At 46.1% G+C, this 21,388-nt stretch overlaps 1 protein-coding gene across 3 annotated transcripts in view; it reads right to left on the bottom strand.

Annotated features, from left to right (window-relative positions):
- Window positions 1–21,388, bottom strand: part of SLF1 (SMC5/6 complex localization factor 1) — a 557,620-nt gene that overhangs the window by 338,410 nt on the left and 197,822 nt on the right. The gene's annotated exons all lie outside the window — the stretch shown is intronic.

The raw sequence follows: 21,388 nt of genomic DNA, 5'->3' as shown, positions 1-21,388 counted from the left end.
TTTGGTTTGTCCTCCCCCTCTAGTGATCAGCTACAGCTAAAATGTGATCCTCTTCTCCCGGTCTGCCTAGGTTTAGTTATCGCTCCGTCTCGCCTGTTTGTTTCAGCTCAGGTGCAGCGAGAGGGCTTGGGACTGGCATTTCATTAACTGCTGCTTTCGGCCGTGCTCCGATCAGGCAGAAAATGGCTAACAAAGGATCAGCGTCCTGAGCATATTTTGTAAAAGAATCAAAAGAAATATAGTGCTTCAAGGAGATTGTTTTTGAGATTCCCACACCATTAAATATATCAAGTGAGAGTACTTCACACAGGAGACTGTGGAGAGATGTATCCTGGCAGGTAGTATATAACCTATGAGACAACACCTCATAAAATAACATTTTACAGAGATGAATAACCAGTATAATGCACAAACTGATATACTGAATGTATTCCTCCTATAAATGGAAATAATAATGTGTTAGACAGAATATCAGAAACCAAGACCACCAGGGCCTTCCAAGCTCAGGCCTCTCAGAAATTCACTCCTAATCTTAAGATTGTTTTCTGTTGGTGTACACAGCTGTAGTTAGGGTCCAAATGGTGAGGCAGCTTAGAAGCAGGTAAAGAGGCCAAGATAGTACCGCTGAATAGCATAAGCACGTTTGTGGGTAAAGTTATTGGAAATAAAGCAAGCACTGGCAAAGCCAATAGGCCTCACATATGAGAGCTATTTGGCAATATTTTGTAGCCATGCTGTATAGCAGTGCAGATGCTTTGCATTGTGCCCAAAAAAACCAACACATTTTTTAAAAGGGCTATGATGCTATCAGGGCTAATGCATAAGGGCTGAATGCATCATAGTACTTTTTTAGGTTGAGCCTAGAGTCAGCGCGCATGCGCTGCTATGCGAGATCTGCTGTATTCTCTCTGTGGAGATTGAACACACCCACCCCTTTCCATTGGCTGCTTGGTCTGCCTTAATAAATTCCAACGTTTTCGTTGGTGAATAGTGTACATTTGCCTCGCCTTGTTCCCACCCTGGCTACCGGCCCTGCTACGGGGATACTTTCACAATGGGCCATATGTTTTGTTTGAGTGCACTACATTTTCCCTTTCATTTCTCTCCTGCCAGAGACTCGATGGCACACGGTGCTGCTTGCAGTTTAATTAGTCTTCCCGTGTCTTCCCTCAACAACACCTCCCGCCCCTCAGAGCTTGATATTGCCAGTGTCATTTTTCATGATCGTACCACTACCCTCCAGTCGCTGCTTTAAGGTTGTCCGCTCTTTGTCTCGTGTTCATGGTGTAAACAAAGCAGCCTCAGCCTATCGTGTCTGGTGGCTGCACTTTGTGCTGGTTCAGTAACAATCTGTAACAGATTGCCTCAGCTCGCACACTCCGGGTGCTGCTGCTACCGTCCAGGCACTGGGAGCATCATCATCTCAGAGGGCGAAAAATGCACCAGTGAGACTCAGCAGTCCAAGTATGCCCACCCCTCTGTGCACGCAGACAGCTCTCGGCCATTACTCAGGAATATTTTATTAAACGGAAATATATCAAAAACACCCATTTTGTATAGAAACCGACTCCCTTACATGAAGAACGAAATGCGCGCTGCAGGAGATGAATCGCCTGATTACCACGCGCAGGAGGGGGTTGAGCTGTGAGCTGATATCAAGTCCAGAGTGAAACATAATGCAGAGATAAAGGAGCGCCAGCGATAATGCGGACTTTCCTACTCCGGCTCGATATGGTCAGATGACCATATGGTCAGATGATTAACCAGGCTCCATGATATCACAGCGTGGAAACTTTTTGACATGGAGAACATACTTTTATTAATATAACGCACAGTTCTTAATTACAGGGAGTTGAAGTGGGAGCTTGTTGTTGACCTGGTAATAATGTATAATGCATTCTGTGGTTTTCAACACTTTAAATTACCGACAACTAAAAAGTTCAGACTCCCCTTGCAGGTCTCCTCCCCTCTCCCTGTGCTCACGTTCCCTTTCTTTTAGCCCATACGTTCGTGCTACGAGCCCTCTAGAACCACCCTCCCCATTTTTATCTCTACTCCCCCTGTGTGCTGCGTGTTTATTCTGCAGCAGGAATGTGGGGCTTGCTTGGTGCTTGGTCCCTGGTCCCAAGGGGACGGCACTTTTAAAGTCACATTCCCAAACTGCAACAGGACTCTTTTGGTTTGGTATGGCACGGCGAAAACATGTCAAAACTTGAAATGGGTTCTCCAGGTTTAGGATCGGCAGTTGGAAATGGTATTGTGAGAAGTTGGCCTGGCATATGCTGTCCACTAGTTATAGGGGACACCTTGCACCAGTCCAATTCGACTCTTTTTGGTGATAGGTTAAAAGACAACCTTTAAAGAAAGCTATCCTAGTGGTAGCTGTGGAGAGCAGCCTTCAGGCTAAGTCTTGAAGGAGTGTTAAGCTTATTGTTTTACCATAGATAACCTCTTGAATAACAAAATGAAAGAGTAGTCCACACAGGTATATATATAAAATATATGTATTTATTCTAAGAATAATCCAACTAGTCTCTTTATGAGGCTGGAGGTAAATATACAATTCAAACAAGCACTGGTAGTTACAATGAATAGCACTGGAATCATAGGGCCCCAGGGGGGGACCAAACCATATATCAAAAAAGTGGTATAAGAACCACGACAATTCTACAGACAATGCCTAGGGCATTTAGGGTCGCTGGCCCCTTGTGAAACCACCCAAGGTAGTGAGGAAGGGGACCCACGGGAGACGCGTGCAGTGGTATAAGTTACTGTCCGTATCTCTATTAAAGCCTATGGAGAATGTCGCGGTTGAATTTTACAAGATTAAAAACCCTTCTAGAAGGAGTTCAAGTTCAAGAGTTTAGAGTTAAGCTTTTGAAGGGCCCACACCCACGAGAGTACCGAGGTACCACTGTTACCTGCCCCAGGGAAGCCGGTTGCATAGGTCGTTTTCGATGTCAGGTCGCGGGCTGATTTTCAATGGCAAAACGTGAAGACCTGCTGCTAGCAAGAAGCGTCGTCGATGTTGTGAAGATTGAAGATGTAGATCTTGAAGAGAAGGACCTGAAAGCAGAGGGGACAGAGTCTGGGTCACGGCACAGTGACCAGGGGGCTCAGGAGAAAGAGCCCTTCAATGTCGGGTGCTTCCAGGTGGAAGATGGGTAGCTTGGATCGTCAGCCACGGGGTCCAGGAGGCTTCAAGGAAGGCCAGCTTCTGGAGGGCGACTGTCCCACGACGGATGAGGGTCGCTGCGTTGTTAGTGTCCGGATTAGATCCACTAAGCCTTGGCAAACGCAACCCATGCAAGAATCACAAAACAGCTACTGGTGCAGACCCACAAGGTCTGAGCGAGATCTCCAGCGAGGAGACTGATGAGCAGGCCTGGAGCAACCAGGGGAACTCTTGGAAGTGAAGATTGACCTCCGCCAGGGCCCACCAGTCGAGAGACAAGGGACCGCGGGAGGCAGCAATTTGGCGTGCGTAAAGATGCGCCCACGGGTCGCCGGAGCAGGCTAGGGCATCGATCTTTGGCACAGATGCTGCTGAGAGGTTGGCTCAATAATGGGCCAAAGCACAACTTCCCCACTCGTCGGGGTCGTGTGCTGTGCAAGAGGTGGCCGGTGTCCTGGGGTATTGGGGATCTCGGCACCCACGGGGTCCACGGTGCTGAGCTTTGCTGTGCACACTCACTGGCCTCTGGGATGCTTGGAAACCCACCTCAAGGTGGGTAAGAGTCATCGATGTCCGAAGGAGCAGCGAAGTTCCAACCGGGTCACTTGCAGTGTTTCAGGTGCCTGCCAAGCAGGGGGGTAACTCCTTTACCCCAAGGGAGATTTCTTCATTCAGCTGTGCGGCAGCAAGTCGAAGTTCAAGTCTGTAAAGTCCAAGAATAATCTGAGGCTCTGGGGACCCTGTATTCACCTTTATCCAAAGATTAGGGGAGTGTCCAGATCAGAGCCCACCAATGAGAGTTCAGGCGTGAAAGGGTGGCTACACCCTCTCCCCTTTGTGTGGTTTCCCACCTGGGCAGGGGACAGGATGCCCCTGAACCGGTTTGAGGCGGTGTATGCAGAAGTAGGCACTGGAGAAGCCTACGTGCAAGTCTGAAAGACATCCTATGGTGCACCCACCCAGTTCCAATCCACATAGTCTGTCTGGGGAGGTGGGAGCACCTCCCTGCAACAAGATCCCTATTGTCCAGCTGCTGTGGCTGGAGTTCTGCCCAGCAACAGGCAGCCAGAGTTGTGTGGGTGGCGAGTAGCATCCATTTTGTACTACGTGTGCACTTTTAAATTGGTGTCTAAAATCTGCCGCTTTTACCATATCGCCCCTCTAGCAGGGGGGAATCATGCCCTCACTCCCATGGTTGGATTGGGGGTATGATTCCTACATGTTTGACAAACACGACATGGTTCTGTGCAGCCACTCTCAAGTTATCACGTTATCGCGATTACTTATAATGCGGTTAAGAGTATATGGTATGGTTGCACTACAAACAACCCAGCAATAGTTTTACGAAGGTTGCAGAGGGCCCCTACTCAGGTAGGGGTTCCCCCTCACACATATCTCAGCACCCTGCCTTGTAGGATTAGCAAGGCCTGCCTTAGGGGTGACCTATGAGGATATATGTGTTGTATTAAGTGGGATACAGGATACCTATATCCCTGTAAGGGCTGCCAGCACCACCTTACCCAGACTACAGTAGTTGTCTGGCGGTGTCAGTTGGTATGGCTGTCCCAGGGGTGGCACAATAAGTGCTGCAGCCCCTGGTAGGCCTCTGAGGGACCCATGCCCTGGGTACCTAGGGTACCATCTACAAGGGGCTGATAGGGTGCCATCAGTATCCAATTGGTATGTACCTAGGGTACTCACATCAGTTTTAGAGAGGAAGCAGATAGGCTGGGGTCCTGGTTAGCAGGATCCCAGCCAGACTAGTCAAAAACCATTCAAATACCAGGAAAAAAGTTGGGGGCAACCATATAGTCAGATTCCACCTTCCTACAGGTATGTGAAGTCTTTTTCCCAAAAACAATCAGAAGAATTATATTTAAAACTTAGATGCATTAAATGAGCAATGGAATGATTCAAAACCACTACTGGCTATGTACAACGTAAAATTTATTTCAAAATTCTAATTTTGGACTGTCTTCTTTTGTTTAATCGTTAGCAAGGAGGTTCTTATTCAAGTGGTGTTTTTTGGGGAGCTCTGTGAGTAAATGCAAATCATTTCCAGGTGAAAGGTGGGATTTCTCACACACAAGCTTTGCAGACTACGATTTCCTTTCCTAGTGCTGGGCGTTCAGGTGCTACAATAATATAGGGAGATTGCTATTTTTTAGCTCTGATTTATAGGATTTGTTTGGCTAAACTGATTTGCCCTGGGAGGCTGCTTTTTGCGCTCACAAACATTTAATGATATGTGCTGAGCATACAAGGGTGCCTTGCTATTTTGCCAGGTAAACCTATTTATCCTCCTGGTTGGTGTTCTTGTTCAATCTGTAAACTATTGAGCTATTTTTGTTTTTAAAATCCCAAATGCCTATTATTTCCCCATGTATTTGACGATTTTAAGCTGATTTATTTTCCAGAGTAACTGACTTTAAAACTGCCTGTGTTTTAATTGTAGAAAATACCAGAGGTACTTGTATTTCTAGGCTTCCCCCAAAAAACGTACAGGATAACTTGGGACGGTCCTCGAAAACTTGGGGGCAGCGCTTAGTGGCAACCGGAAGGGGCATACAATCATGTTTCTGCCTGTCTGTGCCCCGATGTCTGCCCCTTTGTCAAACGCTCCCCGTCCCAAGAAACAATAGTTCAAACTCACTGTTTGCCCCTCAAACTCACTTTCCCTGTCTCATGTGCAGTCCCTTTAAACCTAGCGTCCTTCCCGCCACCCCAAAACTCTGCCTGTCTCTGTTCTTTAAGCTCTTTCTCTCACATGCACGCTCCCCCCACCTATCCTCCCACCCACAACTCTGTCCCTCTCTTTCTTCTAGTTTCTCCTCTCCCTCACTCTTAACTCTGTGTTTATCTCTTTTAAACTGACTGCTATCTTTCAAAGTCTCTGTTGGCCAATATGTATGCTATCCCTTTGTCCCCCACTTTCCGTCCTTTTGCAGAACTCTCTCCTCTCCATCTGTTACACTGCCCCAAACGCTGTCCTTAAAGTCTACCCAAACTGTGTTAGCGTTTTATTCAACACAGCTGGTCTCCTGCTGTGTGGCTAAATACGTATAGAGTCCCAAAGGCGAGATCGATTCAATCGCAAATGCTTGTAATTATTAATATTTTTAGCCATGCTGCACAGCAGCCACGCTGCTATACCTCATGGCTATAAATCATTGCCAAAGGAGGCAATGCCCATCCTGTATGCATAAGCACACAGCAATGGCAGAACCAAAAGTCTCATGTAATTATGAGCAAATCAGTTAATATTCCCATACGTGGAAAACAAGTGGCATTTGACAAACAATCCTATCACATAAATAAAGCAATTTAACCCATGTCTATGTCTTACTGAAAATAGATTTGGAAGCAGATAAAATCTGTTGTCACAATAAAAGTAGATAATATCTGTTGTGACAATAAACATCCATTTTAAAGGAGAAAAATGCTTCTTTAAAGTGCATGTGGCATAGCAAAACAGCTACAAATGGCAAGAGGTTCAACAAGGATGACAGGGAAGAAGAAAAAAAATAAAAGTAATATCTCTATCACAGCACGATCAGGGAAAGGACAGCAATCAAGCTGAAGCAGTCAGTACTTGGTCCATGCTCCAGCCAAAAGAAGATTATGTGAAGCCAGCACACGACTGCCAATTAAAAGGCACCAAATAAGAGTGACAATGAAGCTAACAAATTTTAAGCAACAGGCGGGCTGCAAGCCCCTTGCTGTATACAATATCTCTTGCAAGCTAGGGCACATGCAGTGCATGAGCTGTTACAGGCAAGACCTGAAAAAGGGATAGATGGGGGCCACAATCAAATGAATTGATGAAATGGAAACTCAAAATAAGGCACAAATATTTGTTGACTGCCTAGATAAGGAGATTTTTTTAATCTTGAGGGTGGATGGCTGTGGAAAGAATCCAAATATGAACTGCCTCTTCAAGCACTGACTGGCAGCAGAGGAGTATATTACGGGTTGTCAGACCCCGTTCAAGGGGAGTCTACTGCGGTTTGTCTCTGGTGCCCCGGGTACATCCTATTATGACTCTGTAATATGGGCCAAGTGCACATGACTCTCAGTGGTAGCGGTGGCGAGCAGTCACAGGCTTCTCAGGGAGTAGTGTGGGAGTTCTCGAGCTCAGAGCGCAATAATCAGTCAACAACTCAGAAAGGAATGACCGGCCCATTCACAAGAAAGAAAAGTAGCTTATTATACACTAGAATACAATAATACATGTTACTATCAAAAGACAACATTTTTAGAGACCTTAGGGCCCTAGCTGAGGGAGAAGCACGTGCCTATGCGCTGGCCACACAGCACCGGATTTATGATGAGGGTGGCAAGGCCTTGAAGCTACTGGCTTGGTTAGAACGCCGGGATAGAGACTGTTCAGGGGTGTCAGAAGTAAGGGATGCATCTGGTTCTCTCCGCTCGACTAGCTTAGACATAGAAGAGGCTTTCGCGACACACTTTGAGTGGGTATATTCTCAAGTATGCACTAGGACCGAAACCGACTGTGCGGAATTTCTGAGAGGCGTCGCACTGCCCATGTTGCCCACTGAAATGCGTGAAAGACTCGAGGCTGACTTTACAGAGGAGGAGCTCGGAAATGCTCTAAACTCCCTACAGCAGTGCTTTCCAAAGTGTGTGTCGCGACACGGTGCTGGTCGCCTCCCATGTGTGGGTGTGTCGCGCGACGATGATGTCTGCGGGCTGATTAGGGCGAATGCTCTCTTGGGCTTCTGCCTTCAGTGACGCAGTACGGCGTACGCGGAGGAAGGAGAAGCGTTAGGCGAGCGTGAGCTGAGTGCGCGGCCTTGTTCCCTGTGTGACGCAGTGACCACAGAGCCGCCTCTGCTCCCCAGGCACACAGGTAAGGTACATTTTCGATATTTTAAAACTTTCCGTAGAGTGAGGATAATTACACACTCCATGGTTTTAGTTATGTGCGATTGTGACAGTAGCCATATCGCGGAGGTTACTAATGTACTGCTCTATCAGACTCACATGTATTGTATGAACACAGGGTTTATTTGACGCATAAGAGGTTCTGATGACGGGTTGTAATTGTGTCTGTACATACGCTCCTTTGTGTCTTTTGTCTACCATCCCGCAGGTGAGTGGTGCTCGTTTGAGTGTGTTTGTGTGTGTGTCTGAGTGGATGCCATGATGTTAGAGAGTGTGGCATAAGTGCATGATGCCTTATGTGGCAGTCACAGAAGTGTTGCAGCAGAAGTGCTTGCTCGGCAGCCCCCAGGTAAGAGGTCAAGGGTTATAGTATGGCTGCCGTTATGTAGGGGTGAGGGGGTACAATGCTGCTATTGCCTTAACAAAGGGGGTCAACAGAGGCATTATTACCTCTGAAGGGTTTTAGATGCTAGTGATCTGTGCAGCAAGCAAAGGACATTTGGCGGGCCAGATGATCTTCACAGATTGCCATTGCATATGCATTTCATTTGTTGTTGGGCAAACATTTTACTAGAAAATAGCATCAATTTAGGTTACCCATTTAATTTATTTATTAGAGCAGAGCATTTATTTCTTCAACTATGCACACACCCTTTTACATACGTCTGCCCCCTTCCCTCAGCACACCCATCCTCCCAAACGCACACCGATATCTTTTCATTTACGCATCATCACCATGCTTTAAATCTGCTCTCTCACTTAAGCCATCCATTGAGACAGCCCCACCCCTTTCGTCCAAGTATTCCATGTATCCACCATCACTAAATCTATTTAGCCCCGCCCGTACATCGATGCTGTATGATACTACTTCTGTTGATAGTGACTCAATGTGTACTGACATTCGTGTTGTCTGTGTGTATTTGTGTTTTGTTTTCAGCGACTGCATAGACATCTGCATATGCCATTACACCTGTTGACCTGTGTGCAAAGTTGTCTGTGTTGATTTGTGTGTGCAAGGTTTTCAGTGGGTATCGCCAAATGTTTGTGTGCCTCCTGTGTGCATTTGCCTCTATTCTGTGTCTTAGTGCAAATGCAAACATTTTTAGTAGTAGTAAACTTTGTTTGGTCAATAAAACCTGCAACAACTGTGTGCAAATAGCAAATAAATATGCGATATAAAGGAATAGAATTGGCTTTTTCCCCATTTTCCTTCCCTGACCTGACCTGACCCACTGCGTTTGTTAAAATGCTCTGTTTGCTGGAGTTTAAAATTTGGCTTTTTCAGTGAGCCCTTCTACCCCGTGTGCAGACGACCTCAAACTGTCCAGTAGTCATTGCACTGCCTTTTGGCAGAAGGCCTGCTTACTGTCTGTGTATTATATAATGCAAGTTCGTTCTGTGTGTAGCAGTAGGCACCACAGTCTGCAGCTATGTGATGCTGTATGCGTGCAGGAGGCTTGAGTCTGTGTGAACGGTGTAGCTGTGCGCAATGCTGTGTGCATGCAGGAGGTTTATGTCTTTGTGCACAGTGTAGCTGTGCGCAATGCTGTATGCAGGAAGGAGGCTTGCGTCTGTGTGCATGGATAGCATGCCTCAGGCCTCATCTCTCAGATACTGCTTACATGAGGATGGATGTTTGTGTGTAGCAGGCTTTCCGTCAGCATACAGTGCGCCCAGGCCTCAAACTCTGTGTGCAGCACACCTCAGATTTGGCATTATTAACCCCATGGCTCAGACTCTAAGCTACGTGCACAAGACCCCTGTCTCTGTTTGCTCCAGTTTAAGGCTTTCGCTGCTCAGCAGGCCTCCTGCTATCTAGTGCAGCAGGCCTCATGGTGTTCAAGTTTAGCATTCTGATTTCCAGTCTCCAACTTACACGTTTTTAGAATTACAAAGAACTAGACAGAGAAGAAAACAAGAAGGGAGAAGGAAAAAAACATGTACAAGGGGCAGTTACAGTCCTCCCAATAATGTCACTACTTTGGTATTACACAGTCAGCCATCTATAGTACACAGCATCTTAGAGCTGCCTCCCAGGTCATGTTGCCATCCATTTGTAGCCCTGGACCTCTCTGTTTGTACTGTGTGCTCCTGTGACCATGTCTGGTTACATTCATGTTTAGGCTTTTCAACCTGCATTTATTTGCCTTCCTGTTTTTTTTTTGTTTCCGAAGTTTTTTCTTTGTGTGCAAGATGTTGAGTGTGTTTGTCTGCCTGCGAGGGTTTCTGCGTTTGTTTTGCGTGTTTTTTCACAGCTGTGTGCGAGTTTAAAGCCAGTTGTATTTGAAACATCTAGCAGGGCAGACATCTTTTCAGTTACTTGAGGGTGCACTGTCAAAAGTGCAGGTGCTTCCGGTTTTGTTTTGGGTGCTCCCGGAGAGTTTGTCTCGTTTCAGCATCGTGTGTTTGTTAGTCAATTGCCCTTTGTGTCTAGGAGAGTGCAAGCTTTTGTGTATGCGCGTGTCTGAGAATTTGTGTTCACCATGCGGTCGCTTCTTTGGGTCATCTCTGTGTGTGTGAGCGTGGGTGTGTGTATGTGTGTGAGAGAGCGTGTGCTCAAGTCTGGAAATGTCACATATTTCTATGCATGTGATTGTATGTTTGTTTTTGAACATGTGTCGGTCATCCTTTGTCTGTATATTTATGCATGTTTGTGGCAGAGTATGAGGGGATGGTATGGGATACATTTACATACTCCAGCACTGTAAGCAGAGTATGAGGGGGAGGTATGAGAGACACGTTTACATACCCCAGGAACCCACTTCTGTGGTACAGTATGCATGAAAATATTTCAAATGGGCTACAGGTGAAACATGTTTTCTAAGATTGACTTTTATATGTTTAATGTTTTTTTTATTGTGGCGATTCGAAGGGGCGCAGGTGGCAAGAGGCAACTCATAGCCAGCAAGGCAGCAGGCGGACTTTGTGCATGGTTGAAAGGGTTGGCAGTCTGTGCACCCTCCTTTTTGTGCTGTAAATCACTGGGGCATGCGTCAATGTGTGCATGATTATATTCTTGTTTCAGGCAGAAACCTAACCTTGCTAACACCCAGTTTTGCCAGTCACTGTCTTTGTTAGAACAGATTCACAATTGCTTTATTAACCTTCCTGCTTTCTCAAATTTGCTTGAAAATGCACCATTTGCCCATTATTTTTTCAAAATGTTCTCGGGGGAGAACCCCCCGGAACTCCCCTTAGGTGGTACGGCCGCGGTTGCGATACCGTCTCGCAAGATGAAGATTGACTAAAAGGTGTGTCACCAACATGAAAAGTTTTGAAAGCTGTGCCCTACAGTCTGGGAAAGCACCCAGGCCTAATGGGCTCCCGGTGGAGATCTATAAAAGACAGGCGGTGATCGTAACTGCCCCCCTTCTTAGGATGTTCTCGGAGGCGCGTGAGGCCGGGAGGCTTCCTTCTGACCAGAGAGAAGCGATGATTGTAGTGATCCACAAGGCAGGGAAGCCGACCGACCAGTGCTCTTCGTATCGCCCCATATCTCTAATAAATGCTGAAGCCAAAGTCCTAACAAAGGTTCAGAGTATACAATTTCTCAGTAAGAAAGAACAATTAATGAACTAAAATTTACATGTATAGCAATGCACACATTGAAATACAAAAGAGTGGAATAAAAAACCCTAATGAAAATACAAAATTTATTCAGTGAAAAATATCACCAGGGCTCAGTATCGCAAGCTGGTACATATAACATATTACAATCATGTACAAAACCAGACAGGTGGCAGACAAGGAGAAAGAAACATAAAAGGCAGAGTTTCAACACTTTACAAGAAAACTCCGACAAACAAGACAATGTGTCCTCCAATAATTGCAGCCACAGTAGCGTCGACGGCGTTTCGACCTTTGGCATTAATCCATGGTCATCCTCAGGACATAAAGTTTAACTGAGCATCCCAAACGAACAATATATACATCAAATGGATTCTGTGTTGCTCTAAATTCAATTCAGCAACTGGCCGCCAAAACAAGTCTCATGGGGCCAAAAACGATTAAATCCACTCCAAATTATGCCCGTGTTGTTACCAGGCCTCAGATTAAACATCAGCTAGCTGGTTTTAGCTGATGTTTAAGCTGAAAATCCTTCACCCGCACCTACTATCCCCGCATGCACCTTATGCATGGGGCAGGGGTAAATCGGCATCATGTATAAGGGGCTGTCAACAGGAGGGCACCTTCTTCCATATACTATGGGAGTGTCCAAGATCATTCCCTTCTGGACTAGGGTCACTGACACCATGTCTAAGGTGGTGGGTGAGATGGTTCAGTTGGAGCCTAAGTGGCTTTTATTGATGATTAAAGGAGACGCGGACTGGTCCAGGTGTGTGGAGATATAGCTCGCCATGGCAGCGGGGGTGGTGAAACAAAATATTGCCAGGGGGTGGGGGGCGAGGATACCCCTGTGGTGGGAGGAATGGAAGCGGGACCTTGACTGGTGCCAAAGGGCCGAAGAAACTGTATACAAAAGCAGGGGGTGTACTAAGAAATGGAAGCAAGTGTGGGGGCCCTGGCGGTAATACAGAGAATCAGGGGTGGTCATGGAGGGGTGAGGGAGATGGTAATTGTTGATTTTCCTTGCTGCTCTCCAATAAGTATTTTTCTTTCATCTCTTGTGTTATCTCCCAATATGCTATCTAGATATTGTTTTGTACTGAATGGTCTCATGAGCATTGTTAATAAAAAGATTCCCCCCCCCCCAAAAAAAAGACAAAAGATTATTGTTTCTGGCGCTATTCAGGTTGGTGCTGTGCCTCCTCCCACTACCTCCCTGCTCTCTCTTCCCTGTCCAGGCCCACTCCCAATTCTGAGTGGCAACATCCTCTCTGTAGAAAAAGCAGTTGACGCACGATTATTACTAAGGTGCAAGTTTGGACACAACCAAATATGTCTGCATACAGTTTCACTTTAAGTTTATAACACAATGAAGTAGAATTAGTCCTGGAATTGACACCAGGCCCTGCCGGTAGCTTTTCATCTCCCCACCTCGGCCACTACGACTGCACATGGTAGTGAAACTGGGTCCTTCGGTGGCAGAAGCGGAGATGGCAGGCTTGGTTTGGTGCATTCCCGATCGGACCAACTGTGTCTCTGGATTCAGTGTCTTGGCGCTGGGCCCAAACTGGAGCAAGAAAGTCCTCACTGGAACCCCAAAAGAGCCAGGAGACAATTTGGCAGATGCAGTTTCTCAGTCTTGTCATGACTTCAGTAGCTACTATGGCTCTAGAGACTCCGATAAAAGGGACTGATCACAATATAGGTTTTCCAAAAATAGTACAGTGACACACCATTTTAAATGCGAATACCATTACAGAGATGGAAGTCCACTGTTGTTAAAGAGGGCACACTCTGTTGTAATGACAATCTGGTAACTGAGGTCTAGTTTTAGATGATTTATTCAGTCTTAGTTGCAGGTAAGTACATTCATAGCTTGGTCCAGGGTTGCCCCTAGAACAGCCCCACTAAGAGCAGTCTGCCTGCTGCTCAGCCCATACTCCAACTGACACACCTCACCTAACAGGCACCCAAACACTCCATTCATCATTACCACTTCAACATTCCATGCAGCACATTCACACTGAGTGAACAACTTTGGCCAAAGCATCAGGGAAGATGGATAGATAAATACACCAGATATAACATATCCTTCCCCTTTATAAAACACATAAAAACACACAAATGCAAGAAGGTATAAAACTAAATGTGAGGGAACATGCAAAGCGAAAACAGGGAAGACGCATAGCTAAATATATAAGAAATATCACACATCCTCCCCCTTTACAAAATAACATAAAATATAGGGGGAAACGGCTAGCTAAAAAAACATTTTCTTTAACATCACACGTTGCTGGACAGCAGACTGAGGATGAACCTGATCAGTCCTACATCAACATACAAGAAAAAAAACACAATACTGCACCTACTATCACCACCAACCACACCAACTGCCCAAGCACACATGACAGGTGGCACAACACATAGCATCACCCCAACCAATCCATAGCAAACTCTTACACATACAAGAAGAAAAAAAAACCTACAATTCGAATAGTAAATCAAAGAACACTCGTGCTAAAACCAAATTATGGGTGAGATACACCTGGCAAAAAAAACCAAGAAAGGGAAAATAGTGTAACACGTAGAAAAAGGTGGCATACACCCCAAACCACAATCCCTCAAGTAAGGGCAACAAGCGTAAAGTGTAGACATGGGTGACCTCCTACTTGTAGGGGCATGTAGCATTCAACGTAAATATGGGTGACTTCCACCCATGCAGCCATCCCTCATGTAAGGGCCTGTAGCATATAATGTAGAAATGAGCGACTCCAACCGATACGGCAATCCCCCATGTAAGGGCATGTAGACTAAAATGTCTAAAGAAAACAAAACACTCCAGTTTAATTAGGGTCTGAGGTAATTTTTAAAGACCTGGCGTGGATAACTTACCCCAAAAACTCACAATTATATAACAAATATAGCCACAGGTCTTAGTATATCGTTTGAGCAATAAGAAATCTAAGACTAAAAAGGTGTGCCCCACCCCATTAAATCATTTCACAACCCTCAGCGGTTTACTAAACTTTAATCCTGGTTTGTGTCCAGTTGGTGCACTAACCACAACCATATTATTTACACATGCCTTGGTTTTAAATACAGCTTTGCATGGGCCTTTCTACTCTCCTGCTTAAACAATTCCCCCTCCCTGCTTTTCCTTTTGAAATCCTTCAAATCTCTCTCACCAAACTTCTCCCAAATCCAGGATGGAGACATTTAAGTACAAGCCATTCTAGTATTGAACATTTGATTGGGACTTTACCAGCAGTGGCATGTTGCGAGAACCTATAAGCCTCCTATGAGGAATGAGGAACTCCAGGACACTAGTGGACTGGATACCTCACCAGATGCTGGCCTTGCCTCTCCAGCTGTCTCAGCCATGGAGGACACTGCATCCTTCCCTATCGTCGTGCGGAGGGCTGCAGACGTCTTGGGCTTACAACTGCCAGTCCAGCAAGTCAAAACTAACGTCCTCACTGGAGTTCCTCAGCTGGGCCAAACCAGCCCTGAACCCCTATTGCCCTTTAGTGAGGCATTAACTTATATCCTTTTCGGCCAAGGCCTGCACGGGGTCGATGGTCAGTAGACAAATTGCCTTTCGTCATCGTCCTGCGTCTGGGGACCCAGATTTTCTGATGTGGCACCCTACACCCGAGAGTCTAGTGGTGCAGGCATCCGCAGCCAAAATGAATCCAAATGTGTTCTCTGCCCCTACCCTTCATAGGGAATTGAAACGGCTGAGCACCCTTGGGGATAGGGTATTTTCTTCCACCAGCTTGCCCCTTGCCTTCTGGGTCGCAACACCCATGCCCTATGGGACTCTGTTGCCCAGTCTCTGCCGATGGTCCCGGAAGAGGCCTGAGCTATCTTGTCGCAAGCCATGACAGATTGCCCGGATGCAACTAAATTTTCTATTCGCTGTGAGTTGGATATCACAGATCTCTTTTGCACTTCCATTCGCTCCACAGCCGTTCGTTCTACGGTCGCTCTCTACTGTTACACCTGGATGCGCTCTACTGGCTTTTTTACGGAGGTCCAGGCCAGTATTATGGACACACCACTCATTGGCTTCTGCCTCTTTGGGGAAAAGGCTCACACTGCCGTGGAGCGCTTTAAAGATAGCAAAGCTATGGCCCGCTTGTTGAGCCAAACTGTTCTTACTCTCCAACCTGATCTAGCTGTTTGTTCATTTCACGCCTACGGAAGAGGATTTCAGCCCCGTCACCAGTTTGTGCTGGCCCAAAAACCCCACAGCATTTTTATAGCCGCAGACGCTGCACCCATTGGTCCTGGGGCCAACAGGGGCAGATTGCAGCCTCATCCTCCTCTCCTTCCACTATATAGTTCAATATGCCCTTGGCGGCTCACACCTATAACTCGCGCGACCGCAATCCACTGCTGATGACGTCACATATTACATCACTCATGACATGGTCAGTGGCATCACTCATAACATCACTGATGACATCATCCTTGTGATAGAGTGGCGGTCGCGCGAGTTATAGTTATCTGAACTAACTATAACGAGGGAATTTTATTGGTTTTTTACGAGTGAAATATCCACCTAACTATAACCTGTGTGAAACCTATGGTTTTTTAAGTGAATTTGCAAGGTTTTTTAAATGCTAATTCCTAACTATAACGTGTGTGAAACCTATGGTTTTTTAAGTGAATTTGTACGGTTTTTTAAATGCTAAGTTATGTATTTATTAATTTTTTTTTTTTTTTTTTTTTTAAGGTTTTTCACTGTGCGCTGTACCTTCGACTAAAGGTCCTATGGAAAAATGCATGGGGAAAACAAGTTTTGGGACCCCCCTTTTTTCTCGGCCCCCGCTTGACGAATCACCCCGAGACTTTCAGGGTAGGAGCTGAGCGGAGCGCCCCATTTGTTTTGAAAATTTTGCGAGGATTCGTCAACCAGCGGCAAAGTTATTCAAAATAGAATTTTGAGATTTCCTATGGAAACACGATCCTAACTATAACTATCTACTGGCGACCGCCAGTAGATAATATATATATATATATATATATACACATGTATATATATATATATATATATATATATATATATATATATATATATATGTGTGTGTGTGTGTGTGTGTGTGTATATATATGCGTGTGTGTGTATATATACACACGGAATATGCTACTTACCAGTATACATCTGTCCTTGGCATGTAGAGCTGCAGATCTACACACTTGTGCATAGATCGCCATCTGGTGTTGGGCCCGGATGTTTGCAGTTGTTTTTCCTCTTGGAAAGTCTTTGGAAGTCACGAGGTCGGTGACTCCTCCTTTGGATCGTATTGCGCATGGGCTTCGGCTCCATCCTCAGATTGTTTTTCGCCAACAGGGAAAGATGGAGCGTAGTAATAACAGGAAAGATTCCCATGTGTGTTGTATCTAAATAAGATGGACTGGAACAGATAAAGGTAGCCCGGGAGGCGGGTGGGCGTGTGTAGATCTGCAGCTCTACATGCCAAGAACAGATGCATACTGGCAAGTAGCATATTCCGTTCGAGGCATATGAGCTGCAGATTACACACTTGTGCATAGATTATATAGCAGTACCCACCCTTAGCGGCGACCACCCGTATCTGTGGCAGTGGTTTGAAATAATGTTTTGAGTACAGCCTGGCCCACACTAGCTTGTTGCTTAGTTTGCACATCTACACAATAGTGTTTAGTGAAAGTGTGCGGTGTTGACCATGTAGCTGCTCTGCAGATATCATCTAATGTTCCCTAAAAATGCCATGGAAGCCCCTATTTTGCGTGTAGAGTGGGCTTTAGGGGGAACGGAAAGCGTTCGTTTTGCTTTGTGGTAGCAAATCTGAATGCATTTGACAATCCACCTAGCTATTCCCGACTTGAAGATGGGGTTGCCCTTGTGTGGTGGAGAGAAAGAGACAAACAGCTGTTTGGTCTTGAGGAAAGGTTGTGTTCTCTGTATGTAGTAGAGTAAGGCTCTTTTGACATCTAGTGTGTGAAGAGCTCTTTCTGCAACGGTTTGTGGTTGCGAGAAGAAAACTGGTAGTTCTACCGCTTGGTTTATGTGAAAGGGAGAAATGACTTTAGAGAGGAATTTTGGGTTGGTGCGGAGAACAACCTTGTTATGGTGCATTTGCAGAAAAGGTTCTTGAATGGTAAGTGCTTGTATCTCACTGACCCTTCTGAGGGAAGTGATGGCTACAAGAAAAGCGGTTTTCCATGTTAGGAATTGGAGTTCACATTTGTGCAGAGGTTCGAAGGGAGGCCCCATTAGTCTGGTGAGAACGATGTTTAGGTTCCACACAGGTGAGGGTGGCAGTCTGGGTGGAATAATCCTTTTAAGGCCTTCCATGAAGGCTTTAATGGCAGGTACTCTAAAAAGTGATAGATGTTGCCTGTTTTGCAGATAAGCTGCTGTGTCTGTGAGGTGCAGTCTAATAGAGGTATAGGCTAGATTGCATCTTTGCAGGTGTAGTAAATAGCCTATGATGTGTTGAATGGACACATCTAGGGGATTGATGGTATTGTTGTGACAGTAGACAACAAAACGTTTCCACTTGGCGGCGTAGCACGCTCTAGTGGTGGGTCTCCTAGCTTCTTTGATGACGTTCATACAGTCAGGGGGAAGATCGAGGTAACCGAATTCTAGGATTTCAGGAGCCAGATCGCTAGGTTGAGTTGAGCTGGGTCCGGGTGTCTGATCTCTCTATGGTTCTGGGTTAGGAGGTGTGGAGAGAGGTGTAACTTTTGGTGCGGTACTAAAGATAATTCCAGCAATGTGGTATACCACGGTTGTCCGGCCCAAGTTGGAGCTACTAGTATGAGAGTAAGGGAGTGTTGTTGTAGTTTGCGCACCACTAATGGAATGAGTGGGAGAGCCGGAAAAGTGTACGCAAATTTGCCTGACCAGTTCATCCATATCGCATTGCCTTTGGACAATGGGTGTGGATATCTGGCGGCGAAGCTTGGGCATTTGGCGTTTTCGTGGGTGGCGAAGAGGTCTATCTGTGGATGCCCCCACAGTTGAAAGTACGGGTGAAGAACTTGTGGATGTAGTTCCCACTCGTGGATCTGTTGTGTTTGTCTGCTGAGTAGATCGGCCATAGTGTTTTGGACTCCTGGGACATGTTGGGCCAGGAGAAAGATTTTCTGGAGTATGGCCCATCTCCATATACTCTGTGCTAGCTGAGAGAGCTGTGGAGAGTGTGTGCCGCCTTGTTTTTGTATGTAGGACATGGCTGTCATGCTGTCTGTGAGGACTAGGACTGCCTTGCCTGAAATCTGTGTTTGGAAGGATTTCAGGGCTAAGAATATTGCTAGTAACTCCAGATGGTTGATGTGGAGTAACTTTTGTTGAGGTGTCCATCTGCCCTGCATGGAGTGATGTAACAGGTGAGCTCCCCAGCCGGAGAGCGATGCGTCCGTTGTAAGTATTATCTGAGGAACCAGGTCCAGGAACGGTCGCCCTTTGGAAAGGTTTTTGGTGGTCCACCACTGCAGAGAGCGATGGGTAAGACCGTCTACCAACACCAGATCTGTTAATTGATCTTGGGCCTGGTTCCATTGGCGCGCTAAGCACTCTTGGAGAGGACGCATCTGGAGTCTTGCGTGAGGTACTATGAATATGCAAGAGGCCATCATCCCGATTAGTTGCATAAACACTCGAGCTGGAAGGGAGTGTTGTGCTATAAATTTTGCGCGTAGAGCCTGAATGCTTGTGATCCTGGCCGGACTGGGGTAGGCTAGCGCTTTTGAGGTGTCTATGGTGGCACCGAGGTATTGTTTTACGTGGGACGGTTGCAGATGGGACTTTGCGTGGTTAACCGTGAAGCCTAGTTGGGGAAGTAGCTGGATAGTGGCATGTGTGTGTTGTACACACTGGTTGTGTGAGCTGGCTTTTATTAGCCAGTCCTCTAGGTATGGGAAGACATGGATGTGTTGTCTCCTGAGGTGTGCTGCCACGACTGATGGGCACTTGGTGAATACCTGTGGTGCTGTTGTGACTCCGAATGGGAGTACCTTGAATTGGTAGTCCACTACAAATCTGAGGAACTTCCTGTGAGCGTGGTGCACAGGAATGTGAAAGTAAGCGTCTTTTAGGTCTAAAGTGGCCAGGAAGTCGTTTCGGGAGAGCAGGGGAAGTACCTGCTTAAGTGTCACCATGTGAAAATGGTCTGAGTGTATGTATGTGTTTACGGGCCGGAGGTCTAGGATGGGCCGCAGAGTCTCGTCCCTTTTTGGCATGAGAATATATAGGGAGTAAACCCCCAGATTTCCGTTGGTTGGCAGGAACGTGTTCTATCGCGTATCATCGGCGTAGCTAACTATGCCCACGCCGAAGTTCTCTATGATTTGAGCCAGGGGTTCCATATAGATGTTAAACAAAGTAGGGCTCAAGCTAGAGCCCTGTGGAACCCCATAACTCACGGTCCGCGAGGATGATTTAAAAGGCGGGCAGTGAAGCTGGAAAGTTCTGTTGGAGAGAAAGGATTTAATCCACTCCAGTGCGCCGTCTTTTACTCCAATGTCGGAGAGTCGGGACAAGAGCGTGGCATGTAGCACCGTATCGAAAGCGGCGCTTAAGTCCAGCATGACCAGCGCTGCAGTTTCACCCTCGTCCACCGTCTTGCGGATAAATTCCGTGGAATACAAGACAGCAGTTTCCGTGGAGTATTTGGGTCTAAAGCCGGATTGGGTGGGATGGAGGATGTTTTCTTGCTCTAAATACGCCATGAGTTGGGAGTTCACTATTTTTTCTATTATTTTGGCGCAAAGAGGCAATAGAGATATTGGTCTGAGGTTTTGAAAGTGAGTAATAGGAGTGTTCGGTTTTTTTTTCAGGGGGATGACTTGGGCGTTTTTCCAAGCCTCAGGGACGTGACATTCTTTGAAGGATAGGGTGATGAGATGGCATATTTGATCCAAGAGAGTACTGTCCATGATGTCTTTGCATTTGTCTAATGGACACACATCGTTTGGGGAGCCTGAGTGGATACTGTTGATTATGCTAGACAGTTTTGCTTTGTCCGGAGTGAAGAAATGGGTAAGAGTGGATTTATGAGGGCGGGGAGGTATCGTACCCAGAGTGGGGGGAGCGGAGAAAGTAGCGTGAATTTTGTCTACTTTGTTGACAAAGAAATCAGCAATTTCTTCACATAACTCATCAGAGTATGTGTCTTGCGTATCCAGGCTCGATGTGTCTGTTAGTTGTCTATAAATCTGAAACAGTTCTTTAGAGGGATTTATAGACTGTTCAATTCTATTTTGGTAAAAGAGACTTTTTTCCTTTCTTATAAGTCTCTGATAGGCCTTTAATTCACGTTTGTAGTTTTCCTTCAGTTCCGTGGAGTAGTTCTTTCTCCAATTTCTTTCAATCCCTTTGCACCGGGCTTTAGCTGCCTTTAATTTTTCTGAAAACCACGGTTCAGATTTTGTTCGCCTTGCTGGGGGTTTGCAAGTCCAGGGGGCGATTTTATCAAGTGCCTTACCCAACCAGAGTTCGTAAGAATTCCAGGTGTCTTGGAGGGATAGACCTTGGGGGGGGGGGGTGAATTTTTAATTCGTCAGAGAGGCGTTCTGGGGTGTAGTTTTTCCAATTTCGACGTTTGGTATATACAGGTTTGTGGGCATTATCCTTAATCCTGGTCTTGGGTATATTGAACGTGATCATGTGATGGTCTGACCATATGATAGGGACCGGAGGTTGTATATTAATGCCTTCCCAAGTCGCGAAAATGGGATCGAGGAGGT

Source organism: Triturus cristatus, chromosome 2_1 (assembly GCF_964204655.1).
Source record: "Triturus cristatus chromosome 2_1, aTriCri1.1, whole genome shotgun sequence".
Lineage (NCBI taxonomy): Eukaryota > Metazoa > Chordata > Amphibia > Caudata > Salamandridae > Triturus > Triturus cristatus.
Note: the sequence above shows the minus strand (reverse complement) of the source record. Positions and strands in the feature narration are given on the sequence as shown.